The sequence below is a fragment of the Protopterus annectens genome, chromosome 4.part0, assembly GCF_019279795.1.
Source record: "Protopterus annectens isolate FY-2018-M chromosome 4.part0, PAN1.0, whole genome shotgun sequence".
NCBI classification, from domain to species: Eukaryota; Metazoa; Chordata; order Ceratodontiformes; family Protopteridae; genus Protopterus; species Protopterus annectens.
The window spans coordinates 752,101,112-752,121,665 of NC_056733.1; positions in this window are offsets into that span (position 1 = coordinate 752,101,112).

Here is a 20,554-nt window from a genome sequence, read left to right on the forward strand (position 1 = left end):
TCAAAAGAAAAATTGCCCTAGACACTAAAGATAATCACAAGGCCTTCTTTAGTTATGTCAGGAACATGGGCGGAAACGCCCAGATATGCTCTGAATTGTTGCATAACGGTACAAAATATACCGAACCTACAGACATAGCCAACATCCTAGCAGACAGATTCAGCACAAACTTCTCCCCCCCTTCCCCCCCCAAAGGAGCAAACACCTATCCCAACTGAAAGTAACCTCCCTGACATCACAGATCCACAGGTGAAAGCTGCCCTCTCCAAAGCAAAAAACACAGCATCTATGGGACTGGACGGTGTCCCAGGCTGTGTCTTACACGAGCTCCAAGAAGAACTGAACCCTCACATTAAGTCACTGTTCAAACTTAGCCTTACTACAGGATATGTACCCAAAGAATGGCATACAGCTACAGTGGTCCCACTCCACAAAGGTGGTGCCACAACGGACCCCGGAAACTATTGCCCCATAAGCCTGACTAGTCTGGTCTGTAAAGCTATGGAGCGTATTATCATGGAACTCATAAACAAAGACATTGAGAGCCTCCAGACACTGGACCCTACCCAATTTGGCTTTGTTAAGGGCAGATCTTACCAAAGCCATAGATGAGGGCAAGGTATTCCACACAGCTTACCTGGACATCGCAAAAGCCTTCAACACAATACCCCACTCAGGCGTCATAAATAAGCTTACCAGCTTAAATATCAACCCCTATATCACAAGATGGGTTGCAAACTGGCTCAGAGATAGAACCCACATGGTCAGAATCGCAGGTGCCATGTCCGAATCCAAACCAGTTACAAGTGGCATCCCACAGGGCTCAGTTCTGGGACCCCTCTTGTTCGGTATATACTTCTCTGAGGTTCAGGCTAACACGGGGGGATTATGGCTGACAAAGTTCGCAGATGACTGCAAACTGGGGGGCCATAATCGAATCTCCAGCTGACACAAGCATCCTCCAAAAGGATCTCACAGAGATGGATGCTTGCTGTCAGACCCACGGCCTCAAGCTAAATGCTAAAAAGTGCATAGTCATCCCTTTTGGGAAAAACAAGGTGCCCACAAATTACCACATAGGTGGTAATCCATTAATCTGGAAGAAGTAATTAGAGATTTGGGGACCAACGTAGACAGTAATCTCTCCTTTGATAATCACGTTGCCAAAGTGGTTAGAAAGACCTTCTATATAGCCCACCTTATCACGAAAGGGTTCGCATCTAGATCAAGAGAGGTCATTGTGCCCCTCTACTCGTCACTCATCAGGCCCATAATTGAATACAATGCCCCTTTTGGGATGTACCTTACCCGACACCTGCAGCAACTGGAGAGACCCCAAAAGTACCTCACCAAGAGGATTATGGACTACAAACAGATGTCCTATGCAGCTCGACTAAAGAAACTCCAGCTCTATTCAGTTGCTTACCGCCTACTCAGAGGCGATCTATGCCTGACATACAAAGCCATGTCAAACTCAGAATTAATGGACATGCTCCACCTCAAAAAATCCAAGTCCCTTAGAGCTACATGCCCCAGGGACCTAAACCTCAGCACAAAAATAAATAGGACATGCTGGAGGGACAGATTTATTTCCCAGAGGCTCCCCTCACTCTGGAATAGAATCCCAATTCATGTTAGACATAGCCCCTTGCTGATCCTCTTCAAGCGAAATTTGGACGCGTGGATGGGAAATCGCAAATTCACCCCTGGGATCTCTCTTGTGTCCCTGCTAGACAGAGGCACAGTAGACTAATCTTAAAAGGGTACCTTCTGTGACCTACTTTACAGAGGCACAGTAGGCTAATCTAATAGGGGGGCGGAAGCCAAATACACTCTGGCTAGGCTTATAAATGCCCTAGGGCAGATAGCCTAGTATCTGCCTATGAACCTATAACTACAATTTCTGGGCCAGAACCACTCCTTATGTGGTAGATAGGTTACCTAGTGCTTACCACTCCCACTGATAAGCTAGAAGGCTTCCCTCCAACACAGAAAGCTGGGGGGGGGGGGCTCAGAAGCTTACATACAGTCCTAGATACAGCAAATCTGAATCTGGACTACACTAGTTACAGGAAAGGAATTTTTTTTAATGTATATATATATATATATATATATATATATATATATATATATATATATATACAGAAAAGTAACTAAAACAGCAGTCAAAACAATTCAAATGCAGTGCAAGCTAGCACACTTGAGTATGTAGCAGTGTTAGACCAAACAGTTTAAAAAATGCAATTAAATTAAAAATGACTAAAAACAATGCAGAAGGAGTCTATTAGGTAGAATGAGGTAAAGAGATGGGACTGGGGGGAGTGTCCCAGATCAAATCTACAGTGGGGGCGGGCAACTGCTAAAACCTCCAAATTTAAACAACAACACAGGAATAGGGAGGGTGGGTATGGGAAAACCAACGCCTTCAGCAGGGAAAACCAACACCATCAGCAGAGATCTGAAAAACTATACAGTGAAGCAAAAATAACAGTGCACAACTCTGAAGTTCTTCCACCTATTGTTTCAAACTTGCTGTAGTACATGTAAATGCTATTGGAGGAAGTATTTTACATCCAAAATATTAATGTCGACACACTCTCCAAAACACGCATACATACAAACATTCAAAAGCAGTGTACCTTTAAAAACACACGATTAAACAACATTAATAATGGCAGCCATTAAAAGTTTCTTACCCCCATAGCTCTCAACTGTCTATTTTTTCCAAGAATGTCCAGATTTTTACCTCATTTTTGGGTCTATTACTCATATTATTTGTGGTTTGCTGGTAAATCATTAGGGGCTTAAAGTTACTAAAGAATGACAAACATTTGTGTTTCAGACTTTTATTTGCTTCAGAAAATGCATGCTAAAACAAATGATCTTATTCTAGCAACTTTCTAATTTTATAACAGCAATGTTTAAAAGCTGGTTTTATTTTTGAGCCTTTATGGCCCCATTGTTTTAGGCTTTATTCAGGTTTCTTGAGCTAAGTAGTTGAGAGGTATACATACCTTTTAACTGCTGCTGCTGCTGTTGGAACTGTTCAGGGTATCTCTGTCACAAACACACACACACACACACACAGAAACCTAAAGTGTTTCTTTTAATTTTACACTGGCTAAATGGCAAAAGTGCTGCTCACTGAACATAAAATAATGGCTCTATTGATCTCACTTTCATGTACTCATACACACACTTTTTTTAATTGTATGTTTGTTTTAATTTTACAGTTGCCAAACAGCAAAAGTGCTGTTTAGCGAGTGTGAAATAATGGCACGATTAGCTTCACTATAGTCTGAACTCCACTGCAGCTTAATATGCTGCCGTGAAGTGACAGACTCGTTTTTCAGTGGGTATGTACAATTTGTCCATTCTCTAAGGAGTAGTAAAAACCTGTGATGGCATGAAATTTACTTTTCAGGGATCACACATTCCCTTTATACTTGCTGTAAAACATTCTAGAACATTATGCTCCGACTGTTGAGTGAGTAGAAAATGCTCTGCTATGACTTAATTTGCACTACTATGCTTTTTATGATGCTGCCAGTACAGTATTGTGCTTTGTTGCTTATTTAATCATAAATATGCTGCTGTTCCTACTTAATTTGCACTACGACTATTTTAATGCATTGCCAGTACAGTATTGTGCTTTATTGCTTATCTAATTTTATAAATGCAGTATTGTGGGTTTTTTTTATTTCATAACGTTCTCTTTGTAATATAATGTCACTTAGTGTAGAAATCACAGAACTTTCAGAACTGGATTAGAGCATTTAGCTAAACTTTGTTTTGGCATATGAATAATAAACTGGCTAAGTTAAGGTGTGCGATTATCATGCCAATATATATGCCTTGCTACATGGGATGCATGCAGGAGACAGCAGCTGTGTATGTGACCATGTGCTGATATCTGTATAAGGTTTTGAAACTGTCATATACTATGCTTGGGTTAACTTTCTACACACTCCAAGGTTATTGTATAAAGGTGTTATGAAATCTTGCAGTTAAAGTAAACATGATGATATTTTATGAATTACTGTCATTATTTATAAAATATCTGTTCAGTTGGTTATATGTTTTATGTAGCAAAATGGGTACATTATTATCGCAACCACACATTGTCAGCATTCACAGCAACTTTCTATTCTCAGTGAAATAACATGCTACCGAGAATGCCGTGAATGCTGACAATATGTGGTTGCGATCATACGTTCAGACACATTTAAAGCATACCATCTACATGCAAACTTTTGTTTTTCTTCTTCACATTCAAGTTACATATTAGGAACTAGAAAACATCCAAAAATATTCACAGGATCCATTTTTTAATGCCTTAAATTAAATGCATCTTTTCAGCAGGGGTGCGTACACGAGATAACCTCTCAATCGCGATTGATCAAATCACTCAGTGTGAGCAGACCCAAAACTGTGCAAAGTTTTCTTAGAAGGACTCGCACTTCACTTGCTTTATTTTCATCATTAATTAATAGCAGCTCCCAACTGACAACGAACCAGTGATCCACCATCTGCAGATTAAATAAAGTTGGTGAAAGTGGGTCACATTTTTCCCTCAAATTACACTGTCATTTCTGAGGCACACCTGTCATTTTAACAGTAATACCACCACTCAGGTTAGTCCTGGCAACTGACACAGTGGTCTGCTTTTTTAACATCTAGTGAAAGGGAAGACATTACACAGGCTGGAACTGACAATACAAACATGAGTCAGCAAAGTGTCAAGTTTTCTTACCTTCCACTTCACAGAGTTAAATTACCCAGATGACCTTATGAAAATCACTATCAACACCATAAATAAGTAAACAGTGACACTGATTCTGTTCAACCATATCAGTCACTGTGTTCTATCACACATTCATTGCAGTAGCTGTAAGTACGCTTTCTCTCCACTCGTCCAGCACGTTCAAGTTCTGAAGCATACTTACAGCTACCACTATGAAAGTGTGGTTGCAATAATACGCAAGTACCGCAAAATGTATACCCATGCCTCGTAAAAATCACTGATTTTGTAAAACATTCCTGATTTTCCCTCATATTTTTGCAATGTCCCTTGTAAACTATTTGATTTTATGGTAAATCACTAAGGATTACGGTCAATAATGTCAGTCATTTAGAGTTTTATGCTTATTTTTCAGAAAATACTTGTTGATGCAAAGCCAGTTCAATAAGCATAAGTGAATTAGATTGATACTTAAAAATTTTCCCTGGTTTCGGGCTTCTGTCCCCTTGTTATTTTTGGCTTTGTGCAGACTTCTTGAGCAATGAAGTGGAGAGGGATGTGTTTGCCTTTAAATATATTCTGGAGAACATCATAACAAGATTATAGCAATGTGTAGAAGACCGACCTTCTTATATGCTCAGTTGAATCCCAGCCCTCAGACATGTTAGTACTCCGTCAAACAGTTGAAAATATGAGTAGTCATAAACACAAAGTTCATAACATAAACACACTGTTTTTGCATGGAGGAAACCTGTCTTCAGCAGCCGCCCCACACCTCCTAGTACTTCCCATGATAGTAAAACCATGGAGTAAGTAGTAACAGTTTACGAGAATGAAGAAAACAGTTGCACATACTGTAGTCTTAGATTCACAGTTCACAGGCAAGCCAGTACAGTCTGGGTAAAGCAAAACTGGAGAAATGGAAATGAAAAGTTAATACCTGACCAAATAGACATTGATCAGTTGTAAAGCAATTAAAAACAATTGTGACCTCACAGATTACAATTCTGCACTTTATTTATAGATGTGCTAACTTGCTCAAAATGCCTCCTCTTTAGTCAGAATGTGCTTCTGGAGTCTAAGAACATTGTATTTTTAAACTTGCCACTTTATCCTAGTTATAGATATTGGAGGAGAAATTACTACTTTTTTATTTATTATTATTTATTTATTTATTCATATTTGTTTACCAGGAAATTCTGACTGGACGCAGGTCCTTTTTCAGCGGATGCCCAGGGAGAAAAGCTCCACATCATGTACATGATGAATAGAGATACAAAGTTGCAGCAACAGTAAACAACATTACAGGTTGTTGGCTTTAATACAATTACAAGATATTGATTATCAACAGTATATTGATGTAACTCATTTTTGTTGACTCTAGTCCAGTGCATCCCACTTTGTAAATGGTAAGATGTCAACCAAAAACAAAAGTCCTTTGCAAAGGAGTAGCTAGTTGATCCATCATAGCAGTGAGGGTTTACAGCAGATGCCCAAAATGAAGAACATGGATGACATAGTTATTATTATTTTACTCTCTTCTTCACCAGGTAAATATCCAACCATGCTATTTTCACAGTAAATATAACTGAAAAAAACAAAAAAACTTGTGAGCAGAATTCCAATATCACACCATCCAACATGTCTTTGAACATCTACATAGTGACATTTGGCATTTATTATAATGCTTGAGTAAAAGCACTTAGTAACAAAAAAATTTAAAATGGTAATACAACAATTTGAATTCCATTCAGCAAAAAGCACTGACATTTTTTGAGTTTATTGATGTCTGTATGGCCATTTGATGCAGACTATCATCTAATGTATCAGATACATAACATACACATCTTCCCAGGCCTGCCACTTGTTGCTGGTTGGCTGGATATTATAATGATCCTTGCTGTCATTAATGAAGTTCTGCATTAACATTCCTAAATAACACAGTAGGTATTCATGTGGCCATCGGATTGCCAGCCAGGGCCCGTGCTGCATTGCCTTTATGGTCTCTGGAAAGGGAATGCTGTTAAAAGCTGCTACCCATGCCAAAAGTACAAGCCTGACACTCAAAAGCACTTTATAGAGAAATGTTTGACCTACCTTGAGCCAGCACAATCCATCTTTGGCAGGCGTGTTGCTACATACTTATTCCCTGTAATAGACATTTGTTGCAAACTCCTTCATTCTCAGGTTCACCTAAAGAGTCCAAGAGCTCTGGTATCAATGTCTTATAGACAAACTGAGATGATGAGTCTGCTCCTTTGCTTTCCCTTCAGATGTCTTCTTTATAAAGTTAATCAGGTTCTTAAACAACTGCAGTGGCTTCAAGCACCCATTCTTTTCTCTTAGCAACACTTTGAGGAAGGAGCTTGAGAAACTTTGGGTTATCCTTATGAAACCAATTAAGAAGGGTGCTGTCCAAGTAGTCTGGGGGCAACTTGAGTCTGCCCTGTCAGTCCTTAAGAAGATCAATGACCTCTACAGCTTGATTAGTAAAACAATTAAGTAAGCTGTGATGCCCATGCACTGGCCCAGTAATCAAGGAGCCTCGATCCTCACCACTAACACTATTGAGGGGTGTGCACATTGGGGGGATAACAAGTACACACACAATAAAGTACAATTTCCCTTAAGAGCAGACAGTGATCACAGTCTGGGGCTGGTTTCTCCCTTTCTCTCCAGATCCCCAAAATGAATCCCCACTGGCACAGCTATAGGGTTCAAATCTCAGTCTAGTGGTCAAGCCGAAACCTCCAGCACCCTCTCTGTTCAACCAGTGCTTCGTGTCCCTGCCCAAGTAGCTGATGCACGCACACTTTGAGATTTGATTTATATACAAACACATAGACACTCCTGGGAAAATCTGGCACAGGTTCTCCGGCTATGCCCCCTTTCTGCCCAGACTGTAAGGTAGTACCGACTGCCACTAACCACTACTATCAGCTGCTATAAAGGCCTTTACCAAAGGGTGTCCAATTCGACTGTGCAATATTACTGCTATCCAAATAGTAATTGTGACCAGAACTTTTAAGGCTATTGGAGTGGCGTATACAGTATCACCAGATACATGCAAGTACTCTAGAGCTTAAATTATTTCTACACAAAACAGCCACAGTTGAAAGGTTTAAAAATATTTAATAATAATAAAAACACACGACAATACTTATTACTTCAACACAATGACATTACAGAGTTCAGAAATCACAGGAAATACTTTAAAACAATATTGTAGGATAGAAGTCAAACAAACAGCAAAGAACCAAACCAGGAAGTAAATGCACACACAGCCAGGAAATGGAACAGCTTGTTGTAAGTTCACCAAGGCAGATTCAGTAAATCCAGGTAGGCACCAAACGAATTCAAATAATTCCTTTATTCAGAACCACAGAATAATAACACACAAGCGCTTTCGCTCAGAGGAATTCTGAGCTTTATCAAGTGACACCATGCTGTTGAATCAGGTGTCTTATATACCTTGAAAATCCTAGGTTAATTAGAAAGCACTACCAATTAACATTTTAAAGAGACTGTGCACTATTCCACATGCTTAAAAATTCCTTTAAAACAAAATATATAAAAAATATAATAGATTGCTTAAAATAATGCATTAATGCATCTGTCACTACTAAAAATGCTAATAGCTTAAAAATAAACAAAACATTGTGCACTGTTACCATAGTGTTTAACTTTGTAATAAAATTTGCTTTGTGCAAAAAGTTGCACTTCTTTTGAAAATTGGGATAAGATGGAGTGACTTGACGTACCAACTGTTGTTCGTGTAAGTATAATATAAGGCTAATGCCTAGTATGGGTATGACAATATTTTCCTTTTCTTGGTCTTGTTGACAACCCTGCTGGAAAAAGAACACTATATCTTAACCAAGTTAAACTATGCTGTACAACAGGTCTTTCCTTAACATAGACTTTGTATAGTGTAGCATTAAGTGAAAATCATGCCCATGTGTATGACTACTTGCCATAAGTAATTGTGTGGGGAATGTCAAACTAAAGTCTTGCCCTTCTTAGTTTCAATAGCGGCTTGATACTGATCAAACCGTTAAGCCCAGGGGGTCTCCCAGCATCTAACTTTAATTGGCAGAGGAGTTCTCGATATTCTAAAGTTGATTCCCAATCACCCCCCCTGGCATCAGGCTTAACTTGCTCCAGTACCATAAATTTCAGTTTTATGTTTGGACAGGTCAGGGAGTGCTTATAAAAGCGTTGGTTTCCTTCTTTTTGTTTATATCATAAAAATGCTCAGATATCCGCTTGCGAATTCCCTTTCCGTTTGCCTACATAGAAACTGCTGCATGTGGTGCAGAAGCCTAAATAGACCACCCCTTGCTACCACATGTGAAATGGCCTGCGGGGTAGATTTTAAACCTTCTGGATGGAATGGTGATACTTTTTCTTCCAAGATGGCATGGCATTGGCTACATGCCCCACATTTAAATGTTCCCTTTCTTGCTGGGTTAGTTTTCCTTGTAATGTTCTGCTTTTTCTCAAACATTTCCTTGAGATTGGTACCCCTTCTCCTTACAAATGAAGGTTGGTCAGGCAATAGCCCCTTAAACTCTTCAAAGAGGGCAAGTACAGGCCAGTACTTTCTTACAGATTCCTCCATTTCCCTTGAGTGCAAAGAGTAGGTGTAGATAAAACTGTTCTTAAATTCATTGTTGATAACGGGAACAGAGCTGGCTGGTATGCCCGTTCCGTTACCCAGAAGGGGTGGATAGACGGTTCCTCTTTTGGAATTTACCTCCTCGACCAGGCTTTTGAAGAGGTCCAGAGGATAGCCCCTTTCTAAGAACAGACTTTCCAAAAACCTGACCTCTGCCATGTAGTCGTCATGTCCACTGCAAATCCTGCTTGCCCTGATGAGTAGTCCTTTGACAATGCCTTTTTTCTGGAAAAAAGGATGTGCACTCTCAAAGTGCAGAACAGAGTTGGAAAAAGTAGGTTTTCGATACAGCTTAGATTGAAAACTGTTCTCCAAGTAATTTTTGTATATGGTGACATCCAAATAATGCAATTGGTCTGGATCGGTGGAGTGAGTGAACTGCAGAAAATTGGTACTTGCATTGATGTGAGCAAAAAACCTCAAAAGCTCATCCTCAGACCCTTGCCACAATATGCAGATGTCATCAAGGTAACGTCTTTAGAGTAGTAGATGTTGCTCCCAAGGAGGGATCAATACAAACTTGTGCTCCCATACGTGAAGCACCACGTTGGCGTAAAAGGTGGCACAGGATGCCCCCATTGCTACTCCTTTACTTTGCTTGAAGATTTCTCCATTGAAAAAGATGAAGTTGTTACATAATACGATTTCCATGAATTCAATGACCAAGTTGCTTAGTCTGTTGTTCAAATCGGTTTCATTGGTGAGAAACTCACCAAACCAGTCCAGACCCTCATCATGTGGAATGCTAGAAAAGAGATCCTTGATGTCAATGGTCACCAGCAACAGGTCAGGAGAAAACTTGGTAGTAGGAAAATCACACAGAAAGTGCCAGGAGTCCTTGCATACATGCGTAAGCAGGGGGGTGAATCTCTTAGTCAAACAATCAATAAATTTACTGATGGGCTTCGTGATTCCTCCTGCCCCTGCCACTATTGGCCTGAATGCTGGTGGGTTAGTTCCCTTATGAATTTTAGGGATGCCAAACAAAACCGGTATCCTTGGTTTTTCTACATGTAAATAATTGTAGAGCTTCTCATTGATGGAATTTTGCAGCAATAAATCGTACAAATGGTAGTTGATTTGCGCTAGAGCAATATTGACTTCATTTCGTGAGACTGTTGAATATTGCCCATCATTTTGAAGCAAGGAAAATATTGTCATACCCATACTAGGCATTAGCCTTATATTATACTTACACGAACAACAGTTGGTACGTCAAGTCACTCCATCTTATCCCAATTTTCAAAAGAAGTGCAACTTTTTGCACAAAGCAAATTTTATTACAAAGTTAAACACTATGGTAACAGTGCACAATGTTTTGTTTATTTTTAAGCTATTAGCATTTTTAGTAGTGACAGATGCATTAATGCATTATTTTAAGCAATCTATTATATTTTTTATATATTTTGTTTTAAAGGAATTTTTAAGCATGTGGAATAGTGCACAGTCTCTTTAAAATGTTAATTGGTAGTGCTTTCTAATTAACCTAGGATTTTCAAGGTATATAAGACACCTGATTCAACAGCATGGTGTCACTTGATAAAGCTCAGAATTCCTCTGAGCGAAAGCGCTTGTGTGTTATTATTCTGTGGTTCTGAATAAAGGAATTATTTGAATTCGTTTGGTGCCTACCTGGATTTACTGAATCTGCCTTGGTGAACTTACAACAAGCTGTTCCATTTCCTGGCTGTGTGTGCATTTACTTCCTGGTTTGGTTCTCTGCTGTTTGTTTGACTTCTTTGCTGCTTTTCTCACCATGGCTACTGGATTGGACACTTTTAATGCTGCGGAAACACCGGAGGTGTTGCAAGGAGCTGACAATGAAGCTCCTGTTACACGCACAGAATGTAATGAAGTTTTACACGCTTTAAAAGAGCTTACTTCTTTGTTAAAATCTAATGGTACAGTTTCACCAGCATTTGCTTGTAATCAACAGCATGCAGCTGGTGCTAGAGGCAAGGCATCCTCTGGGCGTGCAACAACAAAACTTTTCAAAGGTTTACCTACCTTTGATGCAACAGGAACACGTGGGGGACGAGGAAACAATGAAGTTAACCATGAACAACTTGAATTAATCGAGGAGAATGAGAATACAAGGAACAACAGAACTGGGAATAGACCTAGAGACTTTAATTTTTCTAGATGGGCTGGACAACAGTTTGGCTTTTCTAAAGGTACTGTAAACAATCACAATTTTTCCAAATTTGAACAAGACTTTGATGAATTTAAAGACAAGCTATACTTGCTCAAATCTAACCAGCTTGAGATTGATTACCTTAGAGAATGTTCTAGGGTTAAACGTATTCCTAAAGGTTTAAGGTTTTACAAATTTCCCAATAATGTGCAAGCAGGTACTCCTTACTATGAAAAGTTATGTGATATTTTTGATAGAGCAGGTGTGGAAATGTTGAACCTAATGATTTCTGAATATGAATGTAAAGCTTGTTCATTATTAGAGGATTTGGAAATATTGAATACTAAAATAACAACTGATGCAGACTTTCTGCTTTTAAAAGTGACTATGATCTAATGTTTAACAAAGTTGATATGTTTTGTGACAAGGTTTTAAACAGAAAATTGAGAAAGCTGGAAAGAGACTTGGCAGAATACAGGGAAGGTGTGGCTTACCCTGCCCCTAACCGTTATACCAAAGGAGTGTCTAACAAAGTACCTTCTGTAGTACATGCCCAAGAGGAAAATGTTCACGAAGAGGTGGAAGAGCCACCTCGAAGAAGTGAAAGGCTAGCTGACAAGGGTAGGAAGGGTGTCAACCAGGATTTTCAGCAGAACCCCGGGAGGCCCGGGGTTTGGGGACACAAACAGGCACCCAGGGCATGGACCCGCAGGTAGTGAATGAGGAAAGTTTTTTTGAAGTAACACTAAACACTTCAAACACAGAATTTGCTGTGGACCACATTAACAGTATTAAAGGCAATGGTATAGGGGGCCTTAATGACATGTGTACTATTTTAAGAAAGGATAACTTTGCCATTTATAATTACACGGACTTAGAACTGGATGACTGGGTGTTTGACATGTTCACACGTGGCTTGCAATTTGTGCCTTCTAGACCTATGAATCTTTCACAGTCCCTGGTTGAGTTAAAACTCTTTACCAGGGGTTTGAATTTAACACACTAGTTTAAGGGGCAGCAATTTATGGACACAGGTCCAAGCCGCAGAAGTGTATTTAACCCCCCACTACACCCACTCATATCTTTTTTTGAGAATTTGGTGGAAAAGGATTTTAGGAGAATATCTATGGACAGAAAGACTTCATTAGCTGGCAACTTCTCTAAAGAAGGGTTCAACTTTATTAAACAGTTAAAGGACGAAAATGTAAGGATAATGAAGCCGGACAAAGGCGGAGGGGTAGTGTTGATGTTTGCTGCAGACTATGAGGCTTACATTCATAACATGCTTCAAAATGATGGGCAATATTCAACAGTCTCACGAAATGAAGTCAATATTGCTCTAGCGCAAATCAACTACCATTTGTACGATTTATTGCTGCAAAATTCCATCAATGAGAAGCTCTACAATTATTTACATGTAGAAAAACCAAGGATACCGGTTTTGTTTGGCATCCCTAAAATTCATAAGGGAACTAACCCACCAGCATTCAGGCCAATAGTGGCAGGGGCAGGAGGAATCACGGAGCCCATCAGTAAATTTATTGATTGTTTGACTAAGAGATTCACCCCCCTGCTTACGCATGTATGCAAGGACTCCTGGCACTTTCTGTGTGATTTTCCTACTACCAAGTTTTCTCCTGACCTGTTGCTGGTGACCATTGACATCAAGGATCTCTTTTCTAGCATTCCACATGATGAGGGTCTGGACTGGTTTGGTGAGTTTCTCACCAATGAAACCGATTTGAACAACAGACTAAGCAACTTGGTCATTGAATTCATGGAAATCGACACGTAACAACTTCATCTTTTTCAATGGAGAAATCTTCAAGCAAAGTAAAGGAGTAGCAATGGGGGCATCCTGTGCCACCTTTTACGCCAACGTGGTGCTTCACGTATGGGAGCACAAGTTTGTATTGATCCCCCCTTGGGAGCAACATCTACTACTCTACAGACGTTACCTTGATGACATCTGCATCTTGTGGCAAGGGTCTGAGGATGAGCTTTTGAGGTTTTTTGCTCACATCAATGCAAGTACCAATTTTCTGCAGTTCACTCACTCCACCGATCCAGACCAATTGCATTATTTGGATGTCACCATATACAAAAATTACTTGGAGAACAGTTTTCAATCTAAGCTGTATCGAAAACCTACTTTTTCCAACTCTGTTCTGCACTTTGAGAGTGCACATCCTTTTTTCCAGAAAAAAGGCATTGTCAAAGGACAACTCATCAGGGCAAGCAGGATTTGCAGTGGACATGACTACATGGCAGAGGTCAGGTTTTTGGAAAGTCTGTTCTTAGAAAGGGGCTATCCTCTGGACCTCTTCAAAAGCCTGGTCGAGGAGGTAAATTCCAAAAGAGGAACTGTCTATCCACCCCTTCTGGGTAAGGGAACGGGCATACCAGCCAGCTCTGTTCCCGTTATCAACAATGAATTTAAGAACAGTTTTATCTACACCTACTCTTTGCACTCAAGGGAAATGGAGGAATCTGTAAGAAAGTACTGGCCTGTACTTGCCCTCTTTGAAGAGTTTAAGGGGCTATTGCCTGACCAACCTTCATTTGTAAGGAGAAGGGGTACCAATCTCAAAGAAATGTTTGAGAAAAAGCAAAACATTACAAGGAAAACTAACCCAGCAAGAAAGGGAACATTTAAATGTGGGGCATGTAGCCAATGCCATGCCATCTTGGAAGAAAAAAGTATCACCATTCCATCCAGAAGGTTTAAAATCTACCCCGCAGGCCATTTCACATGTGGTAGCAAAGGGGTGGTCTATTTAGGCTTCTGCACCACATGCAGCAGTTTCTATGTAGGCAAAACTGAAAGGGAATTCCACAAGCGGATATACGAGCATTTTTATGATATAAACAAAAAGAAGGAAACCAACGCTTTTTATAAGCACTCCCTGACCTGTCCAAATATAAAACTGAAATTTATGGTACTGGAGCAAGTTAAGCCTGATGCCAGGGGGGGGTGATTGGGAATCAACTTTAGAATATCGAGAACTCCTCTGGCAATTAAAGTTAGATGCTGGGAGACCCCCTGGGCTTAACGGTTTAATCAGTATCAAGCTGCTATTGAAACTAAGAAGGGCAAGACTTTAGTTTGACATTCCCCACACAATTACTTATGGCAAGTACTCATACACATGGGCATGATTTTCACTTAATGCTACACTATACAAAGTCTATGTTAAGGAAAGACCTATTGTACAGCGCAGTTTAACTTGGTTAAGATATAGTGTTCTTTTTCCAGCAGGGTTGTCAACAAGACCAAGAAAAGGAAAATATTGTCATACCCATACTAGGCATTAGCCTTATATTATACTTACACGAACAACAGTTGGTACATCAAGTCACTCCATCTTATCCCAATTTTCAAAAGAAGTGCAACTTTTTGCACAAAGCAAATTTTATTACAAAGTTAAACACTATGGTAACAGTGCACAATGTTTTGTTTATTTTTAAGCTATTAGCATTTTTAGTAGTGACAGATGCATTAATGCATTATTTTAAGCAATCTATTATATTTTTTTATATATTTTGTTTTAAAGGAATTTTTAAGCATGTGGAATAGTGCACAGTCTCTTTAAAATGTTAATTGGTAGTGCTTTCTAATTAACCTAGGATTTTCAAGGTATATAAGACACCTGATTCAACAGCATGGTGTCACTTGATAAAGCTCAGAATTCCTTTGAGCGAAAGCGCTTGTGTGTTATTATTCTGTGGTTCTGAATAAAGGAATTATTTGAATTCGTTTGGTGCCTACCTGGATTTACTGAATCTACAATATTGTAGGATAGTCTGACATAAATATAGAAAACAGCTAGATTAATCTGGCTATATTCCTGTCTGTCTCTAAGAGAAATCACTGTTCTAAATACTACTTACATACAGAACAAGCAAGTGCTGGTGAGTGAATGTTCGTACTAGATCCAAGATAAGATACAAAATTCTGTTCTTTCTTTCTAATATAGCTCTTAAATTGATAATACACAGTACTGCGGAGTCATTTCAGATTACATCATTCTTGACACCTCTGCTGAAGTTTCCCAGGCTCACAGAACTTAAAATTTTGCATGTCTTTGTAATATTGCACCTGCCAGGAAGCTAAAGCAATAAAGGACAGTTTACATGTAAAATCTAGTAATTATCTTTGTCTTAAAACAACAGAAATACTTTCCTAGCCCAGACATCCTGTCTTCGAGCTTGAGATCAAACACAGTTGTAAAATTCTTTACTTAACAGCTTTCTTCCAGCAGGGTGCACTGTGGTTAAATTTTTGAAGCTCAGTACAACATATAGTTTAATCATAGCATATAGTTCTCTCTGCATTTATAAAACAAGCCTGTGGATTATATTAATATTTACAAATGACATGGAATTATTTACAAAATTCTATCTAGCTAGGCTGGCAGCCTTTCACTTTATCACATAAGCATCTTAGTGCTGACTCATTAGTGATCTTTTTGGTGTAGCATAGTTTATAGAGACAACAATAACTTGCCACCTGAATACAAACTTTGGAGAGGTGTGGCAGGAAAGTAAGCTCTTTTGCAATGTGGGGATATAAGATACTCCGTTCTTCTCACTTGTCCCACTTCCATTGTCATCTGTTGAGGAAGGCTCTAAAAAAGTTCAAGGACCTCAGTGTTTTTATAAGGGTGGACTTATCCCACTGCAAAAACCATATAGTCTCTTCGGTTTTGTATCCTGCTTCAACTCTGTGAAGATGCTTTGGCTACAAATGCAAGCTAATGTATATGCCTGTACAGGATGGTTTAGCTGAGATTATCCTCTCTGAAGGAGAAATTCACTCATCCTGCTAAAGATCTGGCCTTCTCCTCTGTGGTGAGGCCTATATGATTCTTGTGCCACTATTTCCCCTTCTTCTTTTTTTTTTTTTTTTAGTCTGTCCAACCCCAAAACAGAAAGAAGTATCTTTTCCATCAGAAGAAGGCTTGAAGCAGCACATAATCTTGTCAAATGAAAAGATGGCAGCCACACATCTGTAATCTTGGTTCCAGAATGAGACTACTTGAGGGAAGCATTCTCTGAATTAACCTTTGGGAAACCACCACAAAGGACCAAAGGGTCCAAGACCTGGTCACACCCAGCTATGATCTAGAGCTTACCAGTTCTCCTCCAGAAAGAACAAAACCAGTGGATTGGTTCATCTTAGCAGAACATATGGCGAGACCCATACTGTACTTAAAGAGGCTGTTCCATTTTCCGAGTAGAATCAGCTGCTTTGCACTCACCTTTTTCTGTTCCTGAAGGGGATGAGCAAGTATTGTCCAGTTTTCAAACTCTGCTTCTACCAGCACATCTGCTATATTTAGTCTCTAATGATCACCTTGCAGGGTGTCATTCTATTGCTTCCACAGAGTGCCTGGATGCTGTTGCTGGACATATGGATGCTTTTTGGTACATAATTGCCTGGGTACCTTCAAAGAAGTTCCACCAGTTAATACTGGCTGGATATTGCCTCTGGTGTAGATTGTTGTTACTTGACTTTCTGTAGTGTTCATAGTACTTACTAGGGTGCTGGCTGTAAAAGCCAGAATCTTGTAGAGTGAATGATCTGCATGTGTTCCCTTACCTAGATGACTGGTTCAAGGTAGCCCTGTCCATTGACTCCCTGGAAACACCTGTTCAGTTTGTACTCCTGTGGTTGCAGTCCCTTAGTGTTAACCCTAATTTGGAGGAAGTTGTGGCTGCTAATCAGAGGATAGTCTTCATGGTGACAGAGCTGGCATCTATCAGTTGGTCATTTCTCTTGAGGTGATTGTGGTTTCATTGATTTGGATGAGTTCACGGTTAAGACTTAGACTCTGCTCTGCCTTTTAGGCTTGATGATCACTATGATCTTCATGGAGACATTTTGCAGACGTGAGGATCTGGATGTTGCTGTTTGTAGGATGCCAGTGACTTCAGAGCAACCATGAACTCACTGATTTTATGCTGTTAGACCCTTTTCCACTTTGACCAGGAGGAATGAACTTTACCCATCAGTCTTGCAGTGTGTATTCCCTTTCTGGTGTTAAACCCATTGCAGATTCTAATGATGGACACTTCACTTGCAGAATGAAGAGTTCACTTCAGCTCCCATGTGGTTCTGGGTGTGCTCTTCTCTTTGGAAGGAGGGCTTCATATCAGTCAGTAGGAGCTAAAACAGTCTTTTCTGTTTATGAAGGCCTTTCTTTGTCCAGCCAACCAATCTGTTGTATAGTACCTAAACATACAGGGGACCCAAAGTCATCATACCCTTTTGCAGAGTGACAGTATTCATCTGGCAGTTGGCTTACAGACAGGGGCATTACTTTGTTAACAGTTGATATCCAACAGGAAAGTGAACAAGCAGGCAGACTGTTTCTCCAGTCCTCTTCTAGATCTGGAGATTTAAAGGTTGTGCTCAATCAGGAATTTCCAGAAGAGAGGCAGTCATGAGACTGATATGTGTGCCCCTCAAAAGAATGCATTTTTTTCTCTCTTTTGCTTAGTGCCTTTTTTTTGTCTGTTTATTACACAAGATGCCTGTTGTACATTCTTGCTGATTCTATGTATTACTGCAGATTTTATGGAGAAAAAAACTCCTTTATGTTGCCACTTGTTTACCAAGAAGAGCACATTTTCAGAAAGTTTTATTACTAGCAGTGTAGAAAACTACTCTAGTTCAAGTCAAGGATGTCCTGCTTGAATGGGGCAACAGATGACTTCACCTCAAGGCCTGACTCCTAATATTGACACATTGAGACTGCCAGATTTGCTGTTTGAGGTCACAAAGTTTCTTGAGGCTGATAGGTGATACAGTGCCTTTCATTCAACAGACCTATGCTTCCTAGTGGAAACAATTCTCATTTGAGGCAGATAGAAACTCTGTTGCTCTTCTTGGTCACTTTATGGGTGATCTTGACTTATCTCAGACATCTGTATGATTTTAGCCTCAGTTATTCCATGGTCTAGACAGATGTGCATGCTACCTTTGCACATCATGATTTTGTGGGGAACATGATTGTGACCCAGCAATAACTGGTGAAGAGGTTTCATGAAGGAGTGTTGCACCGTCATCTTTTGAAGTCCCCACCCAAAGAGAGATTAACTTCATGGTGAACAGCCTTGTCCATCTGCCATTTCAACCTGCAAAGTCAGTAACATTGAAGTTTGTTTCTTAGAAGTATTTTTTTTATTGGGACATCCCTGTGCACACAGCATCTTAGAACTTCAGACCCCCCAATGCATGAAATCATGTCTGGTCCTCACAGTGTTAGATTGTCCCTTATGATGAACCCATGTGACCTCCCAAAGGTGATTTGGTTAAATGATTTTTAAGAAGATGGAACAGTCATTTATCTTTTTTCCCAGAAGGGACGAGGTTATGGTTGCCAACTGGACACTCCAATTGTACTTCCATTTGCCCTATATTCTGCTTTTAGGTGTCTTAAATACCTTTTGCTAATGTTGTGGTCAAAGTTCACCACACTGAGGGAGTGGCTACCTCCAGTGCTTGCTTTAAGAATGTCACTAGTACAGATATCTCTGCCACTGCCACTTACTCTTTGGTGCGCAACTTCACCAAGAATTACTATGCTGGAAAAGAAAAAAAAATGTTATTGTGTGGACTGTGTCTCTGGGAGTTGGACCTTCTTTGAGAATACAGTTGCACTCTATGAATCAGCTTCAACGAGTTTACCTTGCTTGATGGGATGGAAATAACTTCCCTCCATCACCCTGCATGTTAATATCTTTCCACTAGTCTTGGCTTTTGGGTTTCTGTGCAAGTTGAGCAGATACATGCTAGCATTTTGCTTGTTATTAATGCAGATATTAAATGTTTGTTTTTGAATTTGCAGGAAGGTGTTGTCAGTGACACTGAGGCCAGTTTGCCATGCTTGAAGGACATACACTTATGTGTCCAGCACTTTACCTCACTGATTTTATAGAAATGGCATGCAGATATCCATGAAGTGCTGGAACTTCCAGGTTTTTGCTGATTGCTTCTTCATGGACATTATTAGCCCAACCAAGTACCCATCAAGAAATTTCCTTATGCACACAGATTGCTATAGTAAGAATGCATGTGTCATATAAAATAGTTAATAATCAAAAAGTTGGAAGAAGACTATAAAATCTGTTGGCAAAGATTCATGTAAGCTTGAAGTCAGGAAGACAATAAGTTCCAAGAGACATATTAATGGGAGGTTCAGGCTCAAGTATGAGCATTGGGAAAATTAAAAGGAACCCAAGAACACAGTTTGAAAACATCTTCAGGAATTACTGCATGAAGGTAGATTAAGTTGTTAACTTTTTCAGTGCTCAAAGAGGTTTAAATTCTGAATAAATTCACTTTGTGTTGTACATTGTATCTTCATGATTTTGTTTCATATTTGAGAGCCATACATTTGTCCTCCCATTGTTTCTTTGCAAATTGCATATCTAATCTCTGTTCCCATGATTGTTTCTTGTTATAGTGCAGTATTTTATGTCCCCTACTAATTATCTCTTTAACAACAGTTTCTGTTCTAGATTCAAATGTAAACTCAACCACTGCAGGTCTTTCACTTAGGAACCCTTGTCCCTTTCTCTTTGTCTATACCCTGATATTAATGCCTGATAGAGAAGGCAGTCACTAACATACAATCCAAATGTCTTCTTGGCCTCTTCCCATCTTATTAGCTTTCCTAATCTAGTTGTATATTTCCAGTACCTTGGTTTCTTTGCCTTCTTCCACCAGTGAGTACAGCCTCCTCTTGTATATTATCTGTACCCCTCAATTGTAATCATCCCTGTTAGTAAACTCTCCTTTCTCCATTCCCGTGCTGGCTATAAATTCTGTTACTTTATTTCTGCATGACGGTTGTTCTTCTTAAGGATTTATGTCCAAAATCAAATTATTTCCTTATTTCTTGAATTACCACCCTGTAGCTTTCTGCTTGTGTTATGCATAAGAATGTTAACTGTGTAGCTCTAAAATATTCCTTCAAATCAGATAATCCTAATT